Raw genomic sequence first — 26,263 nt, 5'->3', positions numbered from 1 at the left:
ACTTGATATGGGTCAAGATTAGAGAAGCTTAATACCCCTGGTCACATGACCAGGGTCAGTGTTCACTTACTCAAGTGGCTACTTGTTACAAGAAATCTAGTTTAATTTAGCTGGTGGCAACATTTTATTACATGCAGTGGAAAATCATGCTCAGTACTTTTGTTATTTATTGTTAGGGCCCTACCAAATTCACAGCCCTGCAAAATGTATCATGGACTGTGAACGCTGGTCTCCCCCCACGAAATCTGGTCTTTTGAGTGCTTTTACCCTTTACGACACAGATTTCACAGAGGAGACCAGCGTTTCTCAGATTGGGGGTCCTGACCCAAAAGGGAGTTGCTGGGGGTTCGCAAGGTTATTGTAGGGGGGTCGTGGTATTGCCACCCTTACTTCTGCGCTGCCTTCAGAGCTGGGCAGTGGAGAGTGGCGGCTGTTGGCCGGGCGCCCAGCTCTGAAGGCAGCACCTCGCCAGCAGCCATGCAGAAGTAAGGGTGGCAATGCCATAACCAGGCCACCCTTACTTTTGCGCTGCTGCTGGCGGCGGCTCTGCCTTCAGAGCTGGGATCCAGGCCAGCAGCTGCTGCTCTCCGGCTGCCCAGACTGAAGGCAGCAGCACCACCAGCAGCAGCAGCGCAGATGTACGGGTAGCAGCACCGCAACTCCCCCTACAATAACCTTGCAACACCCTCCCCAACACACACACACACACACACACAACTCCTTTTTGAGTCAGAATCCCTACAATTACAACATCATGAAATTTCAGATTTAAATAGCTGAAATCATGAAATTTACGATTTTTAAAACCCTATGACTGTGAAATTGACCAAAATGGACTGTGAATTTGGTAGGGCCCTATTCATTGTACTGGTGGTGTCCATGAACTTTTTTTCTTTCATTGTAGTTTTATGGAACACCATCACAATTTAATACTAATTAATATCCACTTGCAGCAAAGTGTTGACAATAACTTTCTAAAATTGTGAATTTGACATTTAGCAACATAATTGAGCACAGAACTGGAGGAGATTTCCAAGGTACAGCTAAAAGCAAATTAATGTTTGCATAAATATTTATAATTCTAGTCACTTACTGAGTGGCCAAGGAAGTTTTTTTTTGTTGTTTTTTGTTTTTGTTTTTTAACTCCTGAAGACTTCCACACTGATGACATGGAATACTTCCTCCACTGTTACCATGCCAGACATTATGCTGCAATTAAAGTATTTCTGTTTAAAATGCCCATTCTTTTAGATTTCGTTGCTGGAGCTCCAATTTTCTGTAGTTTGGCCTGTCCTACTGGTATATCCTTTTCATTACAGGGCCTTTAAAAAAACCCCAGTTGATTAATCAAAAATTAGTCATAGCTTTCTAAGCAGAGCTACATTGCAGAAAAAAGTATTGGAAGATTGTGGATTTTGACCTGATGGCAGGAACCAATGCAGCAGACTTCCTAGCCATTTTGTTTAACAATCAAGCCTTTTTCAGCAGGAGATCTCAAAGTGCTTTACAAAGAAGGTCAGTATCATTATCCCCATTTTGCAGGTGGGGAAATTGAGGTATACGGAGGTGAAGTAACTTGCCCAAGGTGACCCAACAGGTAAGTAGCAGAGCTGGGATTAGAACCCATGTGGCCTGAGGCCTAGTCTAGTGCTCCACCTACTACACCACACTGCCTCTCCTAAGCAGGTTTAGGTTGAGTTGATTTACTGTGATAACTGTCATCCTTGATGTGTGAGTCAACTGATAATTTAATAAGATATCCTCACTCTGATATAAATGTTTTATGCAATCACAATTGGGGAGATGAACTTTGCAATCTATTCTCTAAAGGATCACTTAAAATGACATCTGCCTGAGGTAGGAAGAGCTGGAGGGTGTCTTCAGTTTGCTTTACAAGGAATTCATTTTTTCAAGGAATTCCTTTTCGCAGGCTGAGTGACTGGCCCTTTCCTAGCACATTCCAGGGAGAGGGGCAGATATTTGTTTTTTTCTCATCCCAGCAGTATTTGAGGAGGTTAGAGGCAATAATTGTGCAATTATGACATTCCTTGGTTGTCAGGCAACAAGGGAAGAGCCCATATCCACCCTAGATGGAGTGAGTGGGCAACTCCCAGCACTTCTTTGATGGAATCCCCAAGGTCATTGTTAAGAAAATAGGTATTTGGCAATCCAGCAAGTGGGTGGGGTGTATGTGCATCTTCAAAAATACCTCTGTGAAATTCCATCTTTTCTATTTTCAGCAGACCAATTCATGAAGTCCTTCCAGGTGCAAAATTCCCCATGTTTCCAAATCCTGAGAGCTGCTGAATGCCCAAGAAACACCCCACCAGCCAGAATCTGGCCTATGTTTTTAAGGGCTGAGTGAAACTGGAGTATCAGCTTCAGGATTTAGCCCAGTCATTTTTTAGGGTTATGCTTTTTGTTGCAGTTTAAAACACTTCTATCCTGGGGGAAATCAGTTAAAAGGGGGACTTTTCATCAGATAGCATTTCCTTGGATCTACTCCTTTAGTCAACAGCTGCTCCACACTGGTTAGACAATAGAGTGTGACACAGAGGTGTGCTAAATACCTCACCTCCTCCTCTATGCCGCAGAGTTCATTAGCTCTTTTCCATAAAGTGCCTGTTTGGCCAGATTAAAGAGAATGACATCTTATTATGAACTCATGGCCCTTTAACAGTGGAATGTGGGGATATATAACATGGGATTTGACTACCCGTTTTACTTCCATGGAATTTTTTCTTTTATACCTGTAAAGCTCTTCCTCCCTCCTCACTCCCTGGAATCTAGTCAGAGCATTCATTTTGTAAACTTTTATACAATTCCCAGAGTTTGTGATTTACTGCTGTGTAGCTACAGGAGGTCTAAGAGCTGTTTGCAAACATGAAATGAGAATTATTTAAGAGTTACGAAATGCAATATTTATTTTCTTTTCTGTTTTTTACTAATTTTCCTCTCCCAGGTTGTACATGCAGTTTTTCTTAGGTGTGCTCTTAACAGCAAGATTCCTTCATAATCCATTTTCCTGAAATCAGATTGTAAGTTTTTTGCTGAGGCTTGTAATTCTGATTGTGCTAGAAACACATCCCCCAGGTAAGGCTGTACGTCTGATCAGTGCTATCTGTGATGCTGCAGAGTTGGCTATTTAGGCATCAAAGGAATGAAAAGAATTTTATCAACAAAATAGTAGATCTTTAAACGATATCTGGGGATATCTAAATGAGTGTGTTCTGGTGAACATTAGGCACGTACCTCGTACGCAGTGTGCTTCACCAATAATACATTTGGCTGCCGTCCTCAGTAGGATTCTTTGAACAAAGTAGTGTTTGTTGACTTTACAAGAAGATGCTTGTTTGACAAATATTTCAGTCACTCTGTTGCCTCACATAGGTTATCAGAGCTGTTAAGACGTCACTGAATAATCAAGTGGAAGAAGACTGATAGATTTAAGCCCAATTTTTGTGGAAATCAGTGAAGGAAATATACATTATTTTTACAGTGAAGGCAGATAAGGCCTGAGATATTTATTCTTTCCTTTTATGCATATCAACTATAGCTTAAGTGAAGAAACATGTTTATCTAGTTACAGAAGACTGATCTTTCCTTAATCTGCCCTACGTTCTCTCGTTCTCTCTCTCTTTTGCTTTACCTCTTTTTTTTCCTCTTCATTTGTTGTGTTATTTATATTTTTGGAGCATAAATGTTACTGTGTGTGTATACAGCTGCATGTTCTCTAATTTGCATATACAGCCAGGCCTTTGCAAGTTATTTATGGATGCAACTGGCCATTTGTACACAGTTACACAGTTTGCTTGCATATTCATGGTAATTCTGGACAAATGATCCATGCAATTGGTCACACAATTTGCATGTGCATTTGCAATCTAAATTTAACAATCAGGCCCATTCTTCCTCTTCTTCTTCCTCTCTCTCTCTCTCCATACTTTAATTTAAAAAACAAGTGAATAATCATATCATATGATCAGCAAGAGGTAGGGTGACCAGATCACAAGAGTAAAATATCAGGACACATGGTGGGGTGGGGGGGAAGGCAGCCACAGGCGCACAGTCCTGACCAGAGCCATGGGGAAGGGAGGTGCACAGCACTAGGAAGCTGAAAGGGGGGCGTACAACCCCCTCACAAGCCAGAGGTCAGGGATTCATGGCTCCAGTTCCAGCCCTCAGCAGAAGCCGCAGGGCAGGGGTGCATGATCCCAGTTCCCGTGCTGCTGGCTCAGCCCTGTTGACAGTCACCTCACCTCCAGGCAGGGTGGAGGAGGGGGAAGGGTATGGGGGAGTGAGTGTCTGGGAGACCTATGAGGGGGTGCTGGGCTGTGAGGGGGTGGATGGCGCTGGGCAGTGGGGGAGGTTTGTGTGTTTTGGGGTGCTAGGCAGTGGGGGGCCTGTTGGGAGGGTGCTGGGAAGTGGGGGAGATCTGTGTGTATTGGAGCGCTGGGCAGTAGGGGTCTGTGTGGGGAATTGTGTAGTTGTGGTAATGGGGCTGTGGGGAAGGGCACTGAGTAGTGGGGGAGGGGAGATCTGTGTATATTGGGGAACTAGGGAGTGGGAGGTTCTGTGCGGAGTGCTGAGCAGTTGTGGTGGGGCTGTGGGCAGGGGGATGCTGGGCAGGGGTGGTGGTGTGCAGGGCACTGTGCATTTGCGGTGGGGGAGTTGTGCAGGGGGACACTGAACATAACAGGTCCAGGAGGCGTCAGGTGGGAGAGCTGTGTGGTGCGGCATGGGCCCGTCCCCAACAGGAAGGGGCACGCTGCCAGCACAGGGCCAATGTGCATCTGGCCATGCCATGCATGTCCCATTGCCCCTGGCTGTCCCCCCCGCCAGTTGCTCGCCTCCTTACCTGAGGGCTGGGGCAGGGGGAGGAGGGGCGGGGTCCTGGCAGCACTTACCTGGGGTGGCTTCCAGAAGCGGCCAGCAGGTCCCTCTGGCTCCTAGGGTCAGGGGCAGCCAGGGGTCCCCATGTGCTGCGCCCACCACAAGCACCAGCTCAGCAGCTCCCATTGGCTGGGAACCATGGCCAATGGGAGCTGCGGGGGCGGGACCTGCAGGCACGAGCAGCGCGCACAGCCCCCTGGCTGCCCCAACCCTAGGCAAGATCCCAGCAGCACTTACCTTGGGTGGCTCCCAGGAAGCAGCGGGCAGGTCCCTCTGTCTCCTAGAGTCAGGGGCAGCCAGGGTTGTCTGTGCATTGCTTGCACCCACAGGCCCTGCCCCCACAGCTCCCACTGACTGCGGTTCCTGGCCAATGGGAGCTGCAGAGCTGGCACTCGTGGCAGGTGCTACACGTGGAGACTCCACTGGTTGTGCCTCAGCCAAGGGGCCACAGGGTCCTGCTGGCCACTTCCCAGGAGCTGTGTGGGAGCCAGGTAGGGAGCCTGCCAGATAGGGTGACCAATCCAGCCCCTCACCAAATATTGGGACATATGGCGTCCTGACCGTACATCGGTCAGGATGTGGGACAAACAGCTAAATATCAGGACAGTCCCAATTTTATCAGGTTGTGTGGTCACCCTAGTGAGAGGACTAATGCCTAAATAGATAGTAAGCATTAGAACTTATTAAAAAAATCAGACAACTTATTTAACCATGCTCTTGATGAATTTATAATATAAACCTATTTTAATTTAAAAATAGTTGTGCATTCATATAGTTATTTTAAATTAAAATATGATCTTATTATAAATTAATTAAAAGCCTTTTTGAATAAGTCATCTGACTCTTTGAATATATTTTAGTGCCTTCTATAGATTTATGCGGTAGTCTTCTCACTGATTATACCTTCACTCATTTGACTTTTGAACTGTTCCTACCATATTGGTCTGAGTAGAAATGCAAACTTTTGAGGAAAGGGACCTTGTTTTTACTTAATGGTGGCCTCAAGGCTAGGTGACTTAGGCAGCTGGCCCTGCTCATTCTGGGACCCAGGAATACACACACCTTCTAAACAGGTAGTGGTCATAAGGGGCTTGCCACAGTGTGAGGGATGTCACAGGCAGGAAGCATCTGGTGGGGTGGTTATTACTCTGCAGAGGGGAACCTAGGTGGGCCTTGCATATGATGTTTTGACTACAGCCCTAAAAATGTTCTATCAATCTAAAGTACTTATATGGCCCTCACCACTGTAGCATCTGAGCACCTCACAATCTTTAATGTATTTAGCCTTGTATCAGCCTGTGAGGTTAGGGAAGTGCTATTATGTCCATTTTACACATAGGAAACTGAGGCAGTATATGTGTGGGGGTGGCGGGGAATGAATTAATGTTAATGTGTGTAGGTCTATCAAACTTTCTGGGCATTTTACAAAGCACTGCTTTTTTCCCAGGCTTTTGTGAGGGAGTTTGTCTGAGGGTTCGCTACGTATGCTATGGGGCAGGGGAAGGGAGTCTGATTATATTTGCTGGGGCATATTTATGTGTTCTTTTGAATGGGATGTATAGTCCACTTTTGGATATTATAATTTATATTGCAAATGTTAATTCGTGTAATTGGTGCCCAGAAGATGGGAAGTGAACCTACTAAGATGAGAATTTTCGATACTGTAGTGTGTGTGTGTGTGTGTGTGTGTGTGTACACGCACTCAAACACTGCATATATATGTCTACATAATGAAAAATCTAATATTAGGAATTGTCCGTTCAGGAGACAAAGCAGCAGCTCCTGCAATACACTGTAACCATTAAGCAGAAGCCCAGCCGTCATGACGGTTTTGTGAGCCCTGTCTGAGATCAGGGTCCCACATGGACAGCTGCAGCTTCAAAGAATCCCAATGACCTAGATTCAGCTGTAGATTACTGTCTGGTCTGGCCTTTGCTTCTATCACTGCACTAGGAGCCTGATTTCAGTTGCACAGGCTGACTTGCTCACTGCTCTGACCCATTTTCCCATGGCAACCTGGTTTGCTGTACCAGGAGCTAGAAAAATACAGTTGACTTTTTAAGGATTCCAAGATTAAGTTTACTCTTTGCCTTTAAAAAAATATATATATACTTGGCAGATATGCAGAAGAAGAGCTGACACTTTGCAATTGCATTGGAAGCCAGTGAGAGATTTAGGCCAGGTATTATTTACTTACTTCTAAATCATTGCATGTCTGGATGAGGTTTTTATTTTCTTATCTCTTTGCAAAAATAGCCAACTGGCTTTCCTTCCCTCCAACCACCTCATCCCTGCTTCATTCTCCCAACCCATCGCCTTATAATAAATGTATTTCACATTGTACTAAGGCTTGATTTTCTGGTCACACATGAATAAATGCATTCATACTGAGGAATAAAGTTGATCCTGCCTTGACACATTAGCTGCTGTCTGTATGTCAGTGTGTGTGTGTTAGGAACAGAAGGAAACATTCCAGAACTAGTTCCTCTCAATCACAGGTTTAGCTTCTGCATTTTGTAAATAAATTTGATTGGAGAGAAAAGAAAAGTGTGTCCCTAAAAGGAAAAAAAATGAAAAAGTCTGACAGTAGAAGATAGGAAAATCAGATGGTGACTATTCTTGAAGTAACCAACTTCTCATTTATTTTCTTTCTTTTCCTCATTTGAGGAATGGGCCTCAGGCTGGTAGGTTGTCCTATAAATTTACTATGCATTTTTATCTATAACCATTTACAAATATAAGAAATTACAGGATATCTTTTGGGGGCAAAGGGGAAGAATATAGAGGCAGTGTGAGAGAAATGGTCTAATCTCTCTATGCTTCATTTCCCATCCTCTGAGATGCTAACTTTGCCAGCAGGTCAAATTTAAGTCAATGGAAGATGCAGACACTCAGCACTTCAGGAGCAGGACTCATGTGAGGATGGGAGAAACCCTAGGTGGATTTAGTTTTCAAAACTTTGTTGGTTGGGATTTGGTTTTGCAAATTCAAACTCAGTTTAAATTCAGGTTCCAGTTATTCATGCCTCATGGGGTTGGTTTTTTTTTTTTTGTTTGTTTTGTTTATGTGGGGGTGCTGGTGAAAGGCTACCTCTGGGTAATTAGTTTTGTTTGGTCCTATTACCATTGTAGACAGGTAAAACTGGAAAATGTGGGGAAAACCTGTTCTGTAAAACCTTAATGACTAGTTCTAAGTTTGAAAAATCAGAGCCAGGATTGCATTACATTCCGGTTCTCCAAAATACAGTGTATAAATGTTTTTGATTTGTTTATTTATTAGCTTTACAAAATACATCTCCCAGAGTTCTCTGTGCACATGAACTGCCACCAGCCCCGAGACATTTAATTAGGTGGGCTGTTAAGTTGAATACCTCCCCTGATCTCAACATTCAGGATAGAACACAAGGAGAAAGCATCTTTCGCAGGGATGTTAGCGGCCAAACTTTATAGGGGTTTATAGGTGAAGACCAATGCCTAGAGTTGCATCTGGAAACAGTGTGGAAGCCAGAGCAGACTATGGAGTAGAGGTGTGATATCTCCTTGTGAGGAACACAACCAAGCAGCTTTCTACAGTAACTGAGTTTTCAAGAGGTCTCCAGGTGTAACCTCAAGTAAATCACGCTGCAGTAATCCAATCTGGAGAGGTAAAAAAAGCCAAGAATGAATGTGGCAAGGTCTAAATCCAAAGAACTGTAGTCTCCCTGCCAAAAAGTGAGAGAGAACAAAATTTCTGTTAGCTTCTACTACTTCTTAATCATCTTAAAAAAAAAAAAAAAAAAAGGCAGCCAGGGATCCTATACTATGATCTTTACTGAACAAAACCCTTTGTTAAAGAAGGAAATATTAACTTCAGTGACTCATCTCAACTTCTGGATGTTTCCTCTATTCTAATAACATCACTTCAGCCTGTTTGGATTGAACTTCAGCCAGCTAGCTTTCATCCAGACCCAGGTTTAGTTAGACACTGAGAAAGGTAAAGGTCTGCATAGTTCAGAACAGACACACAGCTGAGTGTCATGACTGTACTGATGGTAGTGTGTCACGCTGTCTGGAGTGGCTCACAAGTGTGAGTGCCTGTCTCGGTGCAGACTAAGAGAGAAGACGGCAGATTCCCCAAGCTGGTGGTGTGTTCTATATGTAGATTTGATCAAACCTGTAACAAATGTGAACGCCGAATCACTATACCAGTTTTACCATGGAATCACGGACAGTCCCCTTATATTTCCCAGTCTATCTTACCACTCAGACAAACTGGACTTTGTGATAAAAGGTTATTTAAACCAAAAATCACACCACATTAGGTTTCTCCAAGTTCCAAGAGACTAGACACTTACCCCAGATCAATTGGTACCCTAGATCTTACATGAAAAACCATGCTGGCAGCCAATTCTATAGCATACTAACTATAGACGTATTAGGTATGAAAAAGAAATGAGAGTTATTGAGAGGTTAAAGCAGGTAAAATATATTAACAGATAAGTCATAGTTTGTCATTCCAAACGGTGGCAGTGATCTAATGAACTGCCAGTTTCCAAAAAGTCTTTCAGGTTAACACAGATTATCTCTGGGGATCTCAGGTTTGCATCTGTAAGAGTCCAAACGGTCAAAGGTAAAGGATCTTTCCATGAATCGAAATTTATAGTTTCTTCACACAGAAAGCAAGTTGACACTGGTTACCCATCTGGGCATTTCCTTTGATGACGGGGAGTGAGGAATGCACTTAGTTTTTTGACTTTAGACCTTCCTACATAATAGCCACTGGCTTTGAAATTAGCATTTTCTGTTAAAGTCCTTCAGTACTTCATTAGCATTTCACAAGATTTCTTTGATGAATTATTTAGTTACAGGAGTATACACAATGTAAATGTTTGCCATTACATTATAACAGGAACAAATGAGTGACAAAAATACAAGTAACATTCCACTAGTTTTCATGAAGTTTAAACATCCGAATACATTCTTACATTTACACTCATTTTGAATTATACTAATACACAAGTGAATTGGCCTGTGGCCCTGATCTGACCTGATCTGCCAGCATCACACAGCGTAATGCAAACTGCTTTGTTGTCTTCCCTGCTGACCTCACATACATACTGAACAGCAAGGAGGACAGAATAAGAAATTGTAGCACCCCACCTGAGAAGACCTCTCAGACAGAAGAACTTTGGAATCTTCCAGAGAGAAAAGATAGCTCACCTCTATATGTAACTTTATTTCCCCAAGGTTGGGTTTGCATGTCATCAAGCAAGACAACTTATCAGGCTTCCTGTAGTACTACAAGCAAAATGTTACTATGCGTAGGGAAACGCATTATCTTTGATAACTTGTACTGACTTATTTCCTTCCGGTCCTTTGCTGTCTCTAGTTTACTAGGATTCACTATCCAGACAAACACTGTCTTGTGTCTGGAATCACCTTAGTGAATTGACCAATACTTTAGTGCTGCCTGTGGTCATACTCTTTCAGATGGACATTATCAGCCCACCTCTGAAAGAGATGACAAGCTACCAAAGTTACAATTTACACAGGTCTTTGTCTGTTATCGTGATTATTTTAATGGAAGAAAGTTAATGTAACACTCAGTAGAATTTTTGTGGGACATCATCGTGAAGGCCATCATCAGGATGTCCCTGGGTACCTGTGATGGGGTGTCCACCCCACACAAGGCAAAGCAGGTTGTTAGAACAATTAATCTGATAGGCTGCACCTGGGAGAGAGCCAGGGCCTGAAAGGCTAATTGATGATGAAGCCCAGCTGGACAGGGACAGGCTGAGCTTGTAAAAAGGCTGCAAGCTAAGACCAGAAAGGGGCTGTAGGGAAGTAGCTGGAAGTCAGTACCTGAGAGAAGAGAGGGGAGTATTTAGGGCTACAGGATCTGGCAAGAAGTCAAAGAGAGAGGTAGCCTAAGTTACCCATGTGAGGAGGGAATTTAGGCTGGTAAACCCATGTAGGGAAGAAGAGGACAGAGTAAGGAAGTAAGAAGGAGTCCAGGGACATAGTGAGAGGGCCTGGGTGTAAGCAGACCATAGAGTCTCTGGAATGCAACCTGAGTAGTGGGCAGGCCTGGGTTCCTTCACCAGCCACTGGCAGAAGACCTGGCTTTGGACTGGAAGACTGTCTGGAATGGCATGTGGACAGCAGATCCAGTGGGACTTTGATACACCAGAACCATAAAGAGCTGGCCAGAGGGCCAAGCCATGAAGAGAGAGCACTGACAGTCCTGTAGAGTGAGGAGGGATGAGGTGTGAGCTGCTGTTGGAAAGGGGTATCTGACTTGAAAGCTAATCTTCAGACCTTGCCACAATGAAGTGTGCAACAGTCACTGGACCCTGTAACTGTGCCTCATAAAAATAAAAAGATTGTAAACAGCCGTCTTTCTTTTTTTCTGTCCTTTATCAGGTAATAATGCTCATTTCCCTTGTGTCAGAACAATCTTTTGGCTTATTAATTACTTACCATCAGTTCATAGGAAAGATTTCAGAAGCCAAGTGATGCAGAAGGCTCAGGAAAGATGGCTTTTTCACTTAAAGGGTCATATATTGGGACCTAATCCAGCGACTCTGGCAATATAAAACAGCCTGAAAGCTGGCATAGCCAACTCCTGAGTGGAAATCCTCAGGTGGCATAGAGCTTCTCTGGAATTCAAGGAAGTGGGGTGAGGTACATGGGAGATACAGGGTTGATGTTGGTGAGGTCATTGTCAGAGACCAGGGACAACATAAGATCAGACTAAAAAACAATGTGCTCTCAGACCTTTCGCTGCAGACTGAAATCAACCCTTACTATGACTTGCTGTTCATTTTACCATTCAGGCTAAATCATAAACTAGGGATGCTAATTTACAGTCAACTATGCTTTGCAGACCCCCAATGCAGTCTGCTTTCTTCAGTGGATGGCACCTTTGGTCCCTACCAGTCCTTTAACTAAGCCTACTGCTGCCAATTGATCAACAGAAACCGGTGAAGCTAACAGCACCAAGAACTTCTGCGTTATTATTTATAATACCCCAACACATAGGTCTTAACTAAGATCAAATGTTGGCAAATGTCACATTCAATTTTTTAGGATGGTTATATACTGGGGAGTAATAGGTTGTTGGGGTTTCTTTTTTAATATATGTCTATAATGAGGTAGGGTTGGGGTGAGGAAGGAAATAAGAAGGGATTAGTTAATTGGAAAGACACAAGGACTGAGTAGAGGGCTTTACATTTTTTGCCTTCCTATCCCCTTTAGAGTATGGTGGGCAGGGGAAGTAGGTTTGGCAGATAAAGGCCGTGAGGGAGAAGTTGGGAAGGGGGATGGAGCACAGAGCTAATAAGCAGAGGAAAAGAGTATCCAGAGTGAAAACTGCAGCCAATTTGATGACACCACTGGTGGCCAGAGGCTGTGAGGAGGTGCTGCTGGTTCCTCTGTACAAACAGGCTGGTTCTTCCCTGGGAAAATCTTCTGCTCCTGAGACCACATGACCTGGTACTTCCCCTGTACCTTTGCATGTCCAGAGATGTATTGAGGAGGGGAAGCCCTAGCTAAGCCTCATTTCCTCCCTTCTACTGTGGCCCTACTGCTGTGGGCAAGTTTCTAAGGACTGGGAATTTCTTCCTCCCATGAGCTGGATGTAGCAACTGGGACTGCACGTGGCCTCGCTGATGCCTGTGGAGGTGTGGGGTGCACCCAGGAGGGGGGTTGCACACAATAATTGCTCATGCTGAGAAGGGAGGGAGCCCTCTCTGGGGTTCATTTCTTGCCCAGCTTTGTGCTGCTGCTGCTGGAGGCATCGTTTCTTTGTGCAAATATTAAGATGTATTTTCTGTTCTTCCAAATTCTGGTGCATTGGCCTCAATCCAGCTGTGACCGGTTCTGCTGTATCCTTCCAGCAGCCATGCACAGTAGACATAACTGCAGACTGTTAAACTGAAGTGCAACACAGGGAACATGGTGTGCATCTCATGTTCATCCCTTCAGAGCCTGAGCGTATTGCCTGATCAGGGCCGGCCTCATGTGAAAATGTCCTCTTGCACTGTAGAGCTATAGTTCTCCTCTTAACCTGCTGCTTACAAACAGGGAAGGGGAAGTAGAAGTGGGTGGCAACCTGGGCAGCGGTGACCATGAGATGGTCGCGTTCAGGATCCTCACAAAAGGAAGAAAGGAGAGTAGCAAAATATAGACCCTGGACTTCAGTAAAGCAGACTTTGACTCCCTTAGGGAACTGATGGGCAGGATAATATGAAGCTAGTATGAGGGGGCAAGGAGTCCAGGAGAGCTGGCTGTATTTTAAAGGAGCCTTATTGTGGGCATGCACAGGAACATACCACCCTACAGTGCAGAAAGAATAGCAAATATGGCAGGCGACCAGCTTGGTTTAACAGTGAAATCTTCAGTGAACTTAAACTCAGAAAGGAAGCTTACAAGAAATGGAAATTTTAACAGATGACTAGGGAGGAGTATAAAAATATTGCTCTAGCATGCAGGGGTGTAATCAGGAAGGCCAAAGCACAATTGGAGTTGCAGCTAGCAAGGGATATAAAGGGTAACAAGAACTTTTTTCAGGTATGTTAGCAACAAGAAGAGGGTCAGGGGAAGTGTGGGACCCTTACTGAATGGGGGAGGCAACATGATGATGATGTGGAAAATGATGTGGAAAGTGACAGATGATGTGGAAAGAGCTGAAGTACTCAATGCTTTTTCTGCCTCGGTCTTCACTGACAAGGTCAGCTCCCAGACTGCTGCATTGGGCAACACAGTATGGGGAGGAGGTGACCAGCCCTCAGTGGTGAAAGAACAGGTTAAGGACTATTTAGAAAAGCTGGACGTACACAAATCCATGAGTCCAGATCTAATGCATCCAAGGGGGTTGGCTGATGTGATTGCAGAGCCATTCACCATTTTCTTTGAAAATTCATGGCAACCCGGAGAGGTCCCAGACAACTGGAAAAAGGCAAATGTAGTGCCCATATTTTAAAAAGGGAAGAAAGAGAACCTGGGGAACTACAGACCGGTCAGCCTCACTTCAGTCCCTGGAAAAATTGTGGAGCAGGTCCTCAAGGAATCCATTTTGAACCACTTGGAGGAGAAGAAGGTGATCAGGAACAGTCAAGGTGGATTCACCAAGGGCAAGTCATGCCTGACCAACCTGATTGTCTTCTATGATGAGTAACTGGCTCTTTGGATATGGGAAAAGCGGTGGATATGATATATCTTGACCTTAACAAAGTTTTTGATACAGTCTCCCACAGTATTCTTGCCGGCAAGTTGAAAAAGTATGGATTGGATGAATGGACTATAAGGTGGATAGAAAGCTGGCTAGATCGTTGGGCTCAACCAGTAGTTATTAATGGTTCCACGTCTAGTTGGCAGCCAGTATCAAGTGGAGTGCCCCAGGAGTGGGTCTGGGGCTGGTTTTGTTCAACATCTTTATCAATGTTCTGGATGCTGGGATTAATTGCACCCTCAGCAAGTTTGCAGATGACACTAAGATGGGGGGATAGGTAGATATGCTGGAGGGTAGGGATAGGGTCCAGCGTGACCTGGACAAATTAGAGGATTGGCCCAAAAGAAATCCGATGAGGTTCAACAAGGACAAGTGCAGAGTCCTGCATTTAGGATGGAAGAATCCTATACACCACTACAGGCTGGGGAGCAACCAGCAGACCAAGGGAAGAGATTATTTCCCTCTATTCGGCACTGGTGAGGCCCAGTTTTGTGCCCAGTTTTGGCCCCCCACTACAGAAGGGAGGTGGACAAATTGGAGAGAGTCCATTGGAGGGTAACGAAAATGATTAGGAGGCTGAGGCACATGACTTACGAGGAGAGGCCGAGGGAACTGGGGTTATTTAGTCTGCAGAAGAGACGTGTGAGGGGGGATTTGATAGCAGCCTTCAAGTACCTGAAGTGGGGGTTCCACAGAGGCTGGAGCTCGGCTGTTCCCAATGGTGGCAGATGATAGAACAAGGAGCAATGGTCTCAAGTTGCAGTGGGGGAGGTCTAGGTTGGATATTAGAAAACCCTATTTCACTAGGAGGGTGGTGAAGCACTGGAATGGGTTATGTAGGGAGGTGGTGGAATCTCTATCCTTAGAGGTTTTTGAGGCTCGGCTTGACAAAGCCCTGGCTGGGATGATTTAGTCGGGGATCAGTCCTGCTTTGAGCAGGGGGTTGGACTAGATGACCTCCAGAGGTCTCTTCCAACCCTAATATTCTATGATTCTGTGATTCTGGTTGGTAAATAGCATCCTAAAGTAGGATTGGTTGGTAAATAGCATCCTAAAGTAGTAATTGTATGCATTCTTAGTTTGTTAGTGTAAACAAAGGGGTCTGTGTGTGTGTGTGTGCTGTTGGAATGTCAGGGTTGTATTTCCACTGCCCCAACTCTATAAACCATGAAGCTCTGCTGAGAGGTCTGCAAACTGAGCTCTGCTGAGCAAGGTTTGGTGACAGGAGAGGTACAGGCACCTTGCAAACCCTCCAGCAGTGTGCTGTGTAAGCTGTGTACTTGGGTTAGGTTTCAATGTCATGTTACTGTTTGGATTAGGAAAAGGAGGAAGGGGGGTTGATGGCAGCTAAAAGTTGCCAGGAGCCAGGTTTGGTTGGAAGAGTCAGGAGGCAGAAGAGGAGGTAATGGAGATGTGGTGAAAGAGGAGAAATGGAGGCAATAGGGACAAGCTCTTTTGCATGCCTGGGGAGAGAAGAAATGAGGAAAAGAGTTCTCTACTATGGCAAGCTGGTAATAATGAGTGAAACTGCAGAACCATATGATAGGTGGATTATCAGATAACTTTGAACACTTCATGGGCCCTCTGCCAACTAATCAATCTCTCCTGGGATTTATTTTAACATTCCAAATCCCTGAACAGCTTCGGGCATCTGGGACTAAATAAATAAAATAGAACCAAATCCATAGAACAGTTTTCCAATTCTATACTTACGTGTACAGTGAGTGTCCATGAAACTGTTGGTGTATAAAGCTCATTCAGTGTTCCCTTGTCAGTGCACATCAAAGAGTCTGCCTTATGATAGGTGAGAGTAGGTAGTTCAATATTTATTAATGACTCATAAAATTCAGGTGAGATATTTGAATTCCATTGTAGATGTAATAGAAGTTAGCAGCCATATACAGGATTTTAAAAAAAGCTCCAAATCTTGGTATTGCTAGTTCCATGAGCTGGAACCTCTTGCAGTTTAATGCAAGGTACAAATTAACTAGTAGATTTCTTCAAGAAAAGTTTATAGCACTGGTATCCACTGAATAAACTGGTATCATTTGAGAGGTTTGATATGTTCTTCTGGGTGATCCTCCTCAAGTCAGTGGTCTGTCTCTAGAGATGATTGGATTCTAATGATGTTCAGGCATCAGTGAGTCATCCTTTGAACACAGGGTGTCAGAGAAAAGGATGCTCTTATTATTTTCAGCTGTCTCTACAGAGATGTTAGAATGCACCAAATTTTAAAGGCCACAAGACCTGAGGAAATAATGGTTTTGCAACTTAGTAAGGGTAAAATTTCACCCTTACCAACTTCCACTTCATGCTGGTCCATTGGCCCTAAATATTTTAGGTTTGCCTTAAAAAGGCTAATTCTGATTCAGATAAAGGGGTGTGACTCCTGTTGTTTTGAATGGTATTTGGATGAGGGTACCTGAGGAAAGAAATGAGCCCAATAGAGGAACAGATCCTAAGATAATGAAGCCCATTACAGAATTCCATGTCCATTTTTCTTGTTAGCCTCTCTGTGTATGGTGCTGTGTTACCACAGCATCAGGTTGTGCTGCCTTCATGAAACACCTTGTCTCCAGCTGCATATGACTGTAGGCGCAATCAAAAACACTCGGAGGCTGCAAAGAGCTTCTGACTGGTTAGTTAAGAGTCCTGGGGATACAGACATGCTGAAATCTGAAGTCTTTTTCTGTCATGCTCAAATGGCAACAAATAGCCAAGATATAGAAATTGCCAATACAGGAACACTAGTCTTTGAAAAGAAAGAAAAAACTAAGGATGACTGATGTGCATGTAACCAGAACATGACATAAATAAAAAGCTCCAGTTATGTCTACTTAATATCCAGCCATGATAGAGAACATTGATCTATTGCTCATCAATATTTTTAACAATTATGCAACCCATAAAGTTTCCTGTATGAAGTACAAACTTCATATTGATTTAGAATTTAACTGTACTCCTTTAAAATATTAATCTCAGTAAATAATAAAACATGAGTTTTCAGTGTGGGCCACCAAATAAAAATTCTACATTTTTTTTCTTCCTCGTTAGAGACTTTCAGACTAGTATGGTGGTAGTATGGAGAGAAACAGGCTAATATAACTAATTGATTCTATAGACATCTGCTTATTTCTCAATGTCACTTGGAAACCAGAAGATGGGAGTAAATCTTTTAGGACAACCCCCTATAAGTAACTACCATTGGAATAAGAGACCTCCCATGGTCTATTCTTCCAAAAGCTTCAATAAGGCACTCATTAAGTGGTTATTCATGCAACATATCTGCAAACATTAGAGGATTCCTATGATGGCAACCTTCTTGCACAGTCTTCTTCTGGTATATTTTGGATCAATAGGGTTGTCATAAATATAAAGGGAAGGGTAAACCCCTTTGAAATCCCTCCTGGCCAGGGGAAAGCTCCTCTCACCTGTAAAGGGTTAAGAAGCTAAAGGTAACCTCGCTGGCACCTGACCAAAATGACCAATGAGGAGACAAGATACTTTCAAAAGCTGGGAGGAGGGAGAGAAACAAAGGGTCTGTGTCTGTCTGTATGCTGCTTCTTGCCAGGGACAGAACAGGAATGGAGTCTTAGAGCTTTTAGTAAGTAATCTAGCTAGGTATGTGTTAGATTATGATTTCTTTAAATGGCTGAGAAAAGCATTGTGCTGAATAAAATAACTATTTCTGTCTGTGTATCTTTTTTGTAACTTAAGGTTTTGCCTAGAGGGGTTCTCTATGTTTTGGAATCTAATTACCCTGTAAGATATCTACCATCCTGATTTTACAGGGGGGATTTCTTTATTTCTATTTACTTCTATTTTTTATTAAAAGTCTTCTTGTAAAAAACTGAATGCTTTTTCATTGTTCTCAGATCCAAGGGTTTGGGTCTGTAGTCACCTATGCAAATTGGTGAGGCTTTTTATCCAACATTTCCCAGGAGAGGGGGGGTGCAAGTGTTGGGAGGATTGTTCATTGCCCTTAAGATCCAAGGGTCTGGGTCTGTAGTCACCTAGGCAAATTGGTGAGGCTTTTTACCAAACCTTGTCCAGGAAGTGGGGTGCAAGGTTTTGGGAAGTATTTTGGGGGGAAAGACGCGTCCAAACAGCTCTTCCCCAGTAACCAGTATTAGTTTGGTGGTGGTAGCGGCCATTCCAAGGATAACGGGTGTAATATTTTGTACCTTGGGGAAGTTTTGACCTAAGCTGGTGAAGATAAGCTTAGGAGGTTTTTCATGCAGGTCCCCACATCTGTACCCTAGAGTTCAGAGTGGGGGAGGAACCTTGACATGGTGGCACAGTGGTGGGATTAACCTGAAATCATTTTGAGATCCAGTTAAGATTTTTTTGAACTAGAAATACAGATTTTAAAAAGGAATTTTTAGGAAGTCCAGAAAGCAGCTTTGAAACTGAAAGCAGCTTGGTTTCTCTCTGCTGTGGCCAAGCAGAGACAAAAGGGGATTATCTTTGTGAATTGCAGGTTTTCTTTGCCTGGAGGCAGGGTACTTAACTCCTGCAGGGAAATTCACAGTCTTCCAACCCAGAGTTTTTTTTTCTTTTCTTCCTAAAAGTAAATAGGGGGTGTGTGTTCTACCCATTTGCCTGGAGACAAAAGTGGCAGGGTTTTTTTTTTTTAGGATTTTGATTTTTTTTGTTTTACAAGGAGCACAGGTTTGAAAAGGAATTTTTTTTTTTCCTTTGGGCTGCTGGTAAGCAGGTTTCCAAGTAGTTGGAGGTTTTTTGCTTTGATTTGGGCCCAGAGCAGAGACAAGGGAATTGTCTTTTTCTGTAGGCTGACAATCACTATCAGAGAATAGGTATTCTATTCCAGCACAGCAAAATTTTACAGCCACGTTTTGTTTGTTTATTTCTAAACCTCGGGTGTAAAGTTAGTTAAAAACAGAGAGGTTAGAATGACCAAATCCTCAGCTCGACTACAGCTGGAATTAGCCAAATTTCAGGCTGAGGAAAAACAAAGGGAACATGAAAGACAGATAGAACTCATGCGGCTGAAAATGGAAGCAAGGGACAAAGAAATGGAAGCAAGGGCCAAAGAACTGGAGGAGAAGGAAAAAGAGAGGAAGCATGTGGAGGAGGTGGAGAAGATAAAGGCTCAGCGGAATATCTCAACAAACCCTAGCAATCCTTCTCCAAGTACCACTTCCCATCCCAGAAAGTTCCCCACCTACAAGGCAGGTGATGATACTGAGGCCTTCTTAGAAAACTTCGAAAGGGCCTGCCTTGGGTACAACATCTCTACTGACCAATACATGGTAGAGCTGAGGCCGCAGCTCAGTGGACCCTTAGCTGAGGTGGCAGCTGAAATGCCTAAAGAACACATGAACAAGTATGAACTGTTTAAATCCAAGGCGAGAGTCAGAATGGGGATAACACCCGAGCAGTCTCGTCGGAGGTTCAGAGCCCTAAGGTGGAAACCAGACATGTCATTTACCCGACATGCCTACCACATTGTGAAACATTGGGATGCCTGGATATCAGGAGCAAGTGTTGAATCTCCAGTAAATTTGCCCTTCCTAATGCAAATGGAACAATTCTTAGAGGGGGTTCCTGAGGAAATAGAAAGATACATCCTAGATGGGAAACCCAAAACTGTAATTGAGGCAGGAGAGATTGGAGCCAGATGGGTGGAGGTGGCAGAGAAGAAGAAAACTGGTCGCAGTTGGAGCGGAGAGCAGAAGGGACCACCCCAGACCACACCCTATTACCGGGGGCCGCCCAAAGCCCCACCTACCTACCAAAGAACCCTCCAGACCCCTTATCGTCCCACCACCCCGTTCTCCAGCAACCCTCCTCGCCCCAGTGACCCGTCAGCTGGACGATGTTTTAAATGTAACGAGCTGGGGCATGTGAAGGCCAACTGCCCCAAGAACCCCAACAGATTACAGTTCATTGCACCGGAATCACACCAGAGGTCCACAGGCCCAGATACCTCCCAGATACCCTTGGAGCGGAGGGAAACTGTGAGTGTGGGCGGGAAGAAGGTCACCGCATGGAGGGACACCGGAGCACAAGTGTCAGCTATCCATGCTTCCTTAGTGGACCCCAATTTAATCAACCCAGAGATCCAAGTGACGATTCAACCCTTCAAGTCCAACTCTTTCAATTTGCCTACAGCCAAGTTGCCTGTCCAGTACAAGGGCTGGTCAGGAATGTGGACTTTTGCAGTCTATGATGATTATCCCATCCCCATGCTGTTGGGGGAAGACTTGGCCAATCATGTGAAGCAGGCCAAGAGGGTGGGAATGGTCACCCGCAGCCAGGCTAAACAAGCCGTGAGGCCTAGCTCTGTTCCGGAAACTTCTATCAGGACCCAGTCAGAGGTGATGGACCCGGACCCCAGGCCAATGTCTGCAACAGCAGTAGTGGATCCAGTCCCAGAGACCCAGACGGAACCAGTCCTAGAACCGGAACCAGCCGAACAACCAACACCAGACCCCGTGTCAGCACTGAATCCAGTATTTGCAACCTCAACACCAGAGGGCTCCACCGAACCTGAACTGGCAGCAGCCGATAACCCTACACGAGAGGCTCAGCCGGAGCCTGAATCCCAACATAGTGCACCAGCGGAGAGCGGTTCACAGTCAACAGAAACAGCTCCATCCCCTATATCGCTTCCAGAGGGACCAAGCCTAGGTCCACAATCCCATGAGGAACTGATGTCCCCAGCATCAAGGGAACAGTTCCAGACCGAACAGGAAGCAGATGAAAGCCTCCAGAGAGCTTGGACGGCGGCACGGAGCAACCCACCGCCTCTCAGCTCTTCTAATCGATCCAGGTTTGTTGTAGAAAGAGGACTTTTATACAAGGAAACTCTTTCTGGTGGACACCAGGAAGACTGGCATCCTCAGAGACAGTTGGTAGTTCCAACTAAATACCGGGCCAAGCTCTTGACCTTAGCCCATGGTCACCCTAGTGGCCATGCTGGGGTGAACAGGACCAAAGACCGTTTGGGGGGGTCATTCCACTGGGAGGGAATGGGCAAGGATGTTTCTACCTATGTCCAGTCTTGTGAGGTGTGCCAAAGAGTGGGAAAACCCCAAGACCAGGTCAAAACCCCTCTCCAGCCACTCCCCATCATTGAAGTTCCATTTCAGCGAGTAGCTGTGGATATTCTGGGTCCTTTTCCGAAAAAGACACCCAGAGGAAAGCAGTACATACTGACTTTCATGGATTTTGCCACCCGATGGCCGGAAGCAGTAGCTCTAAGCAACACCAGGGCTAAAAGTGTGTGCCAGGCACTAGCAGACATTTTTGCCAGGGTAGGTTGGCCCTCCGACATCCTCACCGATGCAGGGACTAATTTCCTGGCAGGAACTATGAAAAACCTTTGGGAAGCTCATGGGGTAAATCACTTGGTTGCCACTCCTTACCATCATCAAACAAATGGCATGGTGGAGAAGTTTAATGGAACTTTGGGGGCCATGATACGTAAATTCGTAAATGAGCACTCCAATGATTGGGACCTAGTGTTGCAGCAGTTGCTCTTTGCCTACAGAGCTGTACCACATCCCAGTTTAGGGTTTTCCCCATTTGAACTTGTATATGGCCGTGAGGTTAAGGGGCCATTGCAGTTGGTGAAGCAGCAATGGGAGGGATTTACACCTTCTCCAGGAACTAACATTCTGGACTTCGTAACCAACCTACAAAACACCCTCCGAACCTCTTTAGCCCTTGCTAGAGAAAACTTACAGGATGCTCAAAAAGAGCAAAAAGCCTGGTATGATAAACATGCCAGAGAGCGTTCCTTCAAAGTAGGAGACCAGGTCATGGTCTTAAAGGCGCTCCAGGCCCATAAAATGGAAGCATCGTGGGAAGGGCCATTCATGGTCCAGGAGCGCCTGGGAGCTGTTAATTATCTCATAGCATTCCCCACCTCCAACCGAAAGCCTAAGGTGTACCATATTAATTCCCTAAAGCCCTTTTATTCCAGAGAATTAAAGGTTTGTCAGTTTACAGCCCAGGGAGGAGACGACGCTAAGTGGCCTGAAGGTGTTTACTACGAAGGGAAATGTGCTGGTGGTGTGGAAGAGGTGAACCTCTCCATGACCCTTGGGCGTATGCAGCGACAGCAGATCCAGGAGCTGTGCACTAGCTACGCGCCAATGTTCTCAGCCACCCCAGGACTGACTGAACGGGCATACCACTCCATTGACACAGGTAATGCTCACCCAATTAGGGTCCAACCTTACCGGGTGTCTCCTCAAGCTAAAACTGCTATAGAACGGGAGATCCAGGATATGTTACAGATGGGGGTAATCCGCCCCTCTGAAAGTGCATGGGCATCTCCAGTGGTTCTAGTTCCCAAACCAGATGGGGAAATACGTTTTTGCGTGGACTACCGTAAGCTAAATGCTGTAACTCGCCCAGACAACTATCCAATGCCACGCACAGATGAACTATTAGAGAAACTGGGACAGGCCCAGTTCATCTCTACCTTGGACTTAACCAAGGGGTACTGGCAGGTACCGCTAGATGAATCTGCAAGGAAAGGTCAGCCTTCATCACACATCTCGAGCTGTATGAATTTAATGTACTCCCTTTTGGGCTGCGAAATGCACCCGCCACTTTCCAAAGACTTGTAGATGGTCTCCTAGCGGGATTAGGAGAATATGCAGTCGCCTACCTTGACGACGTGGCCATATTTTCGGATTCCTGGGCAGACCACCTGGAACATCTACAAAAAGTCCTTGAGCGCATAAGGGAGGCAGGACTAACTGTTAAGGCTAAGAAGTGTCAAATAGGCCTAAACAGAGTGACCCACCTTGGACACCAGGTGGGTCAAGGAACTATCAGCCCCCTACAGGCCAAAGTGGATGCTATCCAAAAGTGGCCTGTCCCAAAGTCAAAGAAACAGGTTCAATCCTTCTTAGGCTTGGCTGGTTATTACAGACGATTTGTACCGCACTACAGCCAAATCGCTGCCCCACTGACAGACCTAACCAAAAAGAAACAGCCAAATGCTGTTCAGTGGACCGGAAAGTGTCAGAAGGCCTTTAACAAGCTTAAAGCGACACTCATGTCTGACCCTGTGCTAAGGGCCCCAGACTTTGACAAACCGTTCCTAGTAACCACAGATGCGTCCGAGCGTGGTGTGGGAGCAGTTTTAATGCAGAAAGGACCTGATCAAGAATTCCACCCTGTAGTGTTTCTCAGCAAAAAACTGTCTGAGAGGGAAAGCAACTGGTCAGTCACTGAAAAAGAATGTTACGCCATTGTCTACGCTCTGGAAAAGCTACGCCCATATGTTTGGGGACGGCGTTTCCACCTGCAAACCGACCATGTTGCACTGAAGTGGCTTCACACCGTCAAAGAAACTAACAAAAAACTTCTTCGGTGGAGTTTAGCTCTCCAAGATTTTGATTTCGACATCCAACACATCTCAGGAGCTTCTAACAAAGTGGCTGATGCACTCTCCCGTGAAAGTTTCCCAGAATCAACTGGTTAAAATCGTCCTTGAGATGTGGAAAATATTGTTAGTCTTTATGTACTTGGTAGTATATTTAGAGATGCATGTGTCTTATTAACTCTGTTTTTCCTAGAGCTCCAGGAAGAAATCCCAGCCAGTGTTTCACCCTAGCTGAGATTTGGGGGGCGTGTCATAAATATAAAGGGAAGGGTAAACCCCTTTGAAATCCCTCCTGGCCAGGGGAAAGCTCCTCTCACCTGTAAAGGGTTAAGAAGCTAAAGGTAACCTCGCTGGCACCTGACCAAAATGACCAATGAGGAGACAAGATACTTTCAAAAGCTGGGAGGAGGGAGAGAAACAAAGGGTCTGTGTCTGTCTGTATGCTGCTTCTTGCCAGGGACAGAACAGGAATGGAGTCTTAGAACTTTTAGTAAGTAATCTAGCTAGGTATGTGTTAGATTATGATTTCTTTAAATGGCTGAGAAAAGCATTGTGCTGAATAGAATAACTATTTCTGTCTGTGTATCTTTTTTGTAACTTAAGGTTTTGCCTAGAGGGGTTCTCTATGTTTTGGAATCTAATTACCCTGTAAGATATCTACCATACTGATTTTACAGGGGGGATTTCTTTATTTCTATTTACTTCTATTTTTTATTAAAAGTCTTCTTGTAAAAAACTGAATGCTTTTTCATTGTTCTCAGATCCAAGGGTTTGGGTCTGTAGTCACCTATGCAAATTGGTGAGGCTTTTTATCCAACATTTCCCAGGAGAGGGGGGGTGCAAGTGTTGGGAGGATTGTTCATTGCCCTTAAGATCCAAGGGTCTGGGTCTGTAGTCACCTAGGCAAATTGGTGAGGCTTTTTACCAAACCTTGTCCAGGAAGTGGGGTGCAAGGTTTTGGGAAGTATTTTGGGGGGAAGGACGCGTCCAAACAGCTCTTCCCCAGTAACCAGTATTAGTTTGGTGGTGGTAGCGGCCATTCCAAGGATAACGGGTGTAATATTTTGTACCTTGGGGAAGTTTTGACCTAAGCTGGTGAAGATAAGCTTAGGAGGTTTTTCATGCAGGTCCCCACATCTGTACCCTAGAGTTCAGAGTGGGGGAGGAACCTTGACAAGGGTTGAGGGAGGGGTGTTTTCTTAGCCCAGCTTACACTCTGAATATTACTCACACATGATTGTCATTTAGTGTTATGTATACATTTTTAAATTGATACCATAAGTATTTATTTTACCCATTGTCGGGTTAAAAGAAAGTAAATACAATTAGGTACAGTACAAATATTACAGTGAATATTCTCTCTCTCTCTGCATGCAGTGTAGTTGTAGCTATATCAGTCCCAGGATATTAGAGTGACAATGTGGGTGAGAGATAATATCTTTTATTGGATCAACTTCTGTTGGTGAGAGAGACAAGCTTTCAAGCTACACAGAGCTCTTCATCATAGCTGTGATGCTTGGAGTACCTTTCCCAGACCAGAAAAAGAGCTCTGTGTGGCTTGAAAGCCTGTATCTCTCGCCAGCAGAAGTTGGTCTGATAAAACTCACTTTATCTCTAATATTTCACCTATCTACACATACACTGGCCCACTTACCCTTTTCACATACTCTGGTCCATTTCTCCAGCACATTCATCCTAGTCACCTCCAAACTCCTCTCGCTCTTTTTAATGTCATCATTCTCCTTGTTTGGTTCTCTTTGCCTATCACCCATTTATTTTATTCCTTCTCAGTCTCCACTGCCTCCCCCACAGCCCCCCGCCCAAACACACACATTTGAATGTGTTAATTTTTCTTCCCTTTCTTGTCTCCTTACCTGTTCCCTAGCTCTTTTCCTCTTTACTCTCCTTCTCGCCTTTTCCTAATCTCTTTCTGACTTTTATCCCTGCTTTCTGCTCTTCTTCTCCCTCCTGTTATCCAATTGGCTGTCTGTACAAGGTGCTCTACTTGTCCCTCCAGTTTAGCACAGCACATAAGGGTTTGTCTAGATTAGGAAGAGGTCAAGATTAGATCAAAGTAGACTAGCTTGTGATAGCTAACTGGGATTTATTCTGGCGTATTCCTTAGTGTAGGCATAGATTAAAACCTTTTACTTCCATTTATCTGGTCACATTCAACCCTAGGTTAGCCCTCCATCTTTGTTGTTTATTTATAGGCCCTAGACAGCTTGTTGAACCTAGACTTGACTTCTTCCTTTTTTTAAGAAGACATTTCTTTTGTGCTAACGTTCTTTTATTTCCTTTGGTAAACATGACACGGATGGTCTGGATAATACTTAGTCTTGCCATGAGTGTGGGGCACTGAACTAGATGACCTCTCAAGGTCCCTTCCAGTCCTCTGATTGTTATTTGCCTGGATTGGTTGTCTTCCCACCCTCCCCACAATTGCTTTCTGGAAAACCAGGCTAAACCATCTGTGGGTGATAAATTGAACCACATGTACACTCTCCAGCATTCTTCTACACCTTTTTCTTCTGAATTCAGAAATTATTTGATTTCTCTTTAGCACACACCAAAATATTATAAAATGTTTTCTCACATCAATTTTTTTTGTTTTTTGAAACTTTTTATTAATGTCTCTTTTTAGCTTTTCTTTAACATACTTCATTGTACTTACTTATTCAGGATAAGGTTAATAGTCAAAGAACATGGCTAAGGGCACTTCTTTAACGCAGCCAATGACACCCATCAGCAACCTAGGACAAGTAATGAGAAGTGGATCTCACATCTCAAGAA

The sequence above is a fragment of the Caretta caretta genome, chromosome 3, assembly GCF_965140235.1.
Source record: "Caretta caretta isolate rCarCar2 chromosome 3, rCarCar1.hap1, whole genome shotgun sequence".
NCBI lineage: Eukaryota > Metazoa > Chordata > Testudines > Cheloniidae > Caretta > Caretta caretta.
This window is presented reverse-complemented; position numbering follows the sequence as displayed.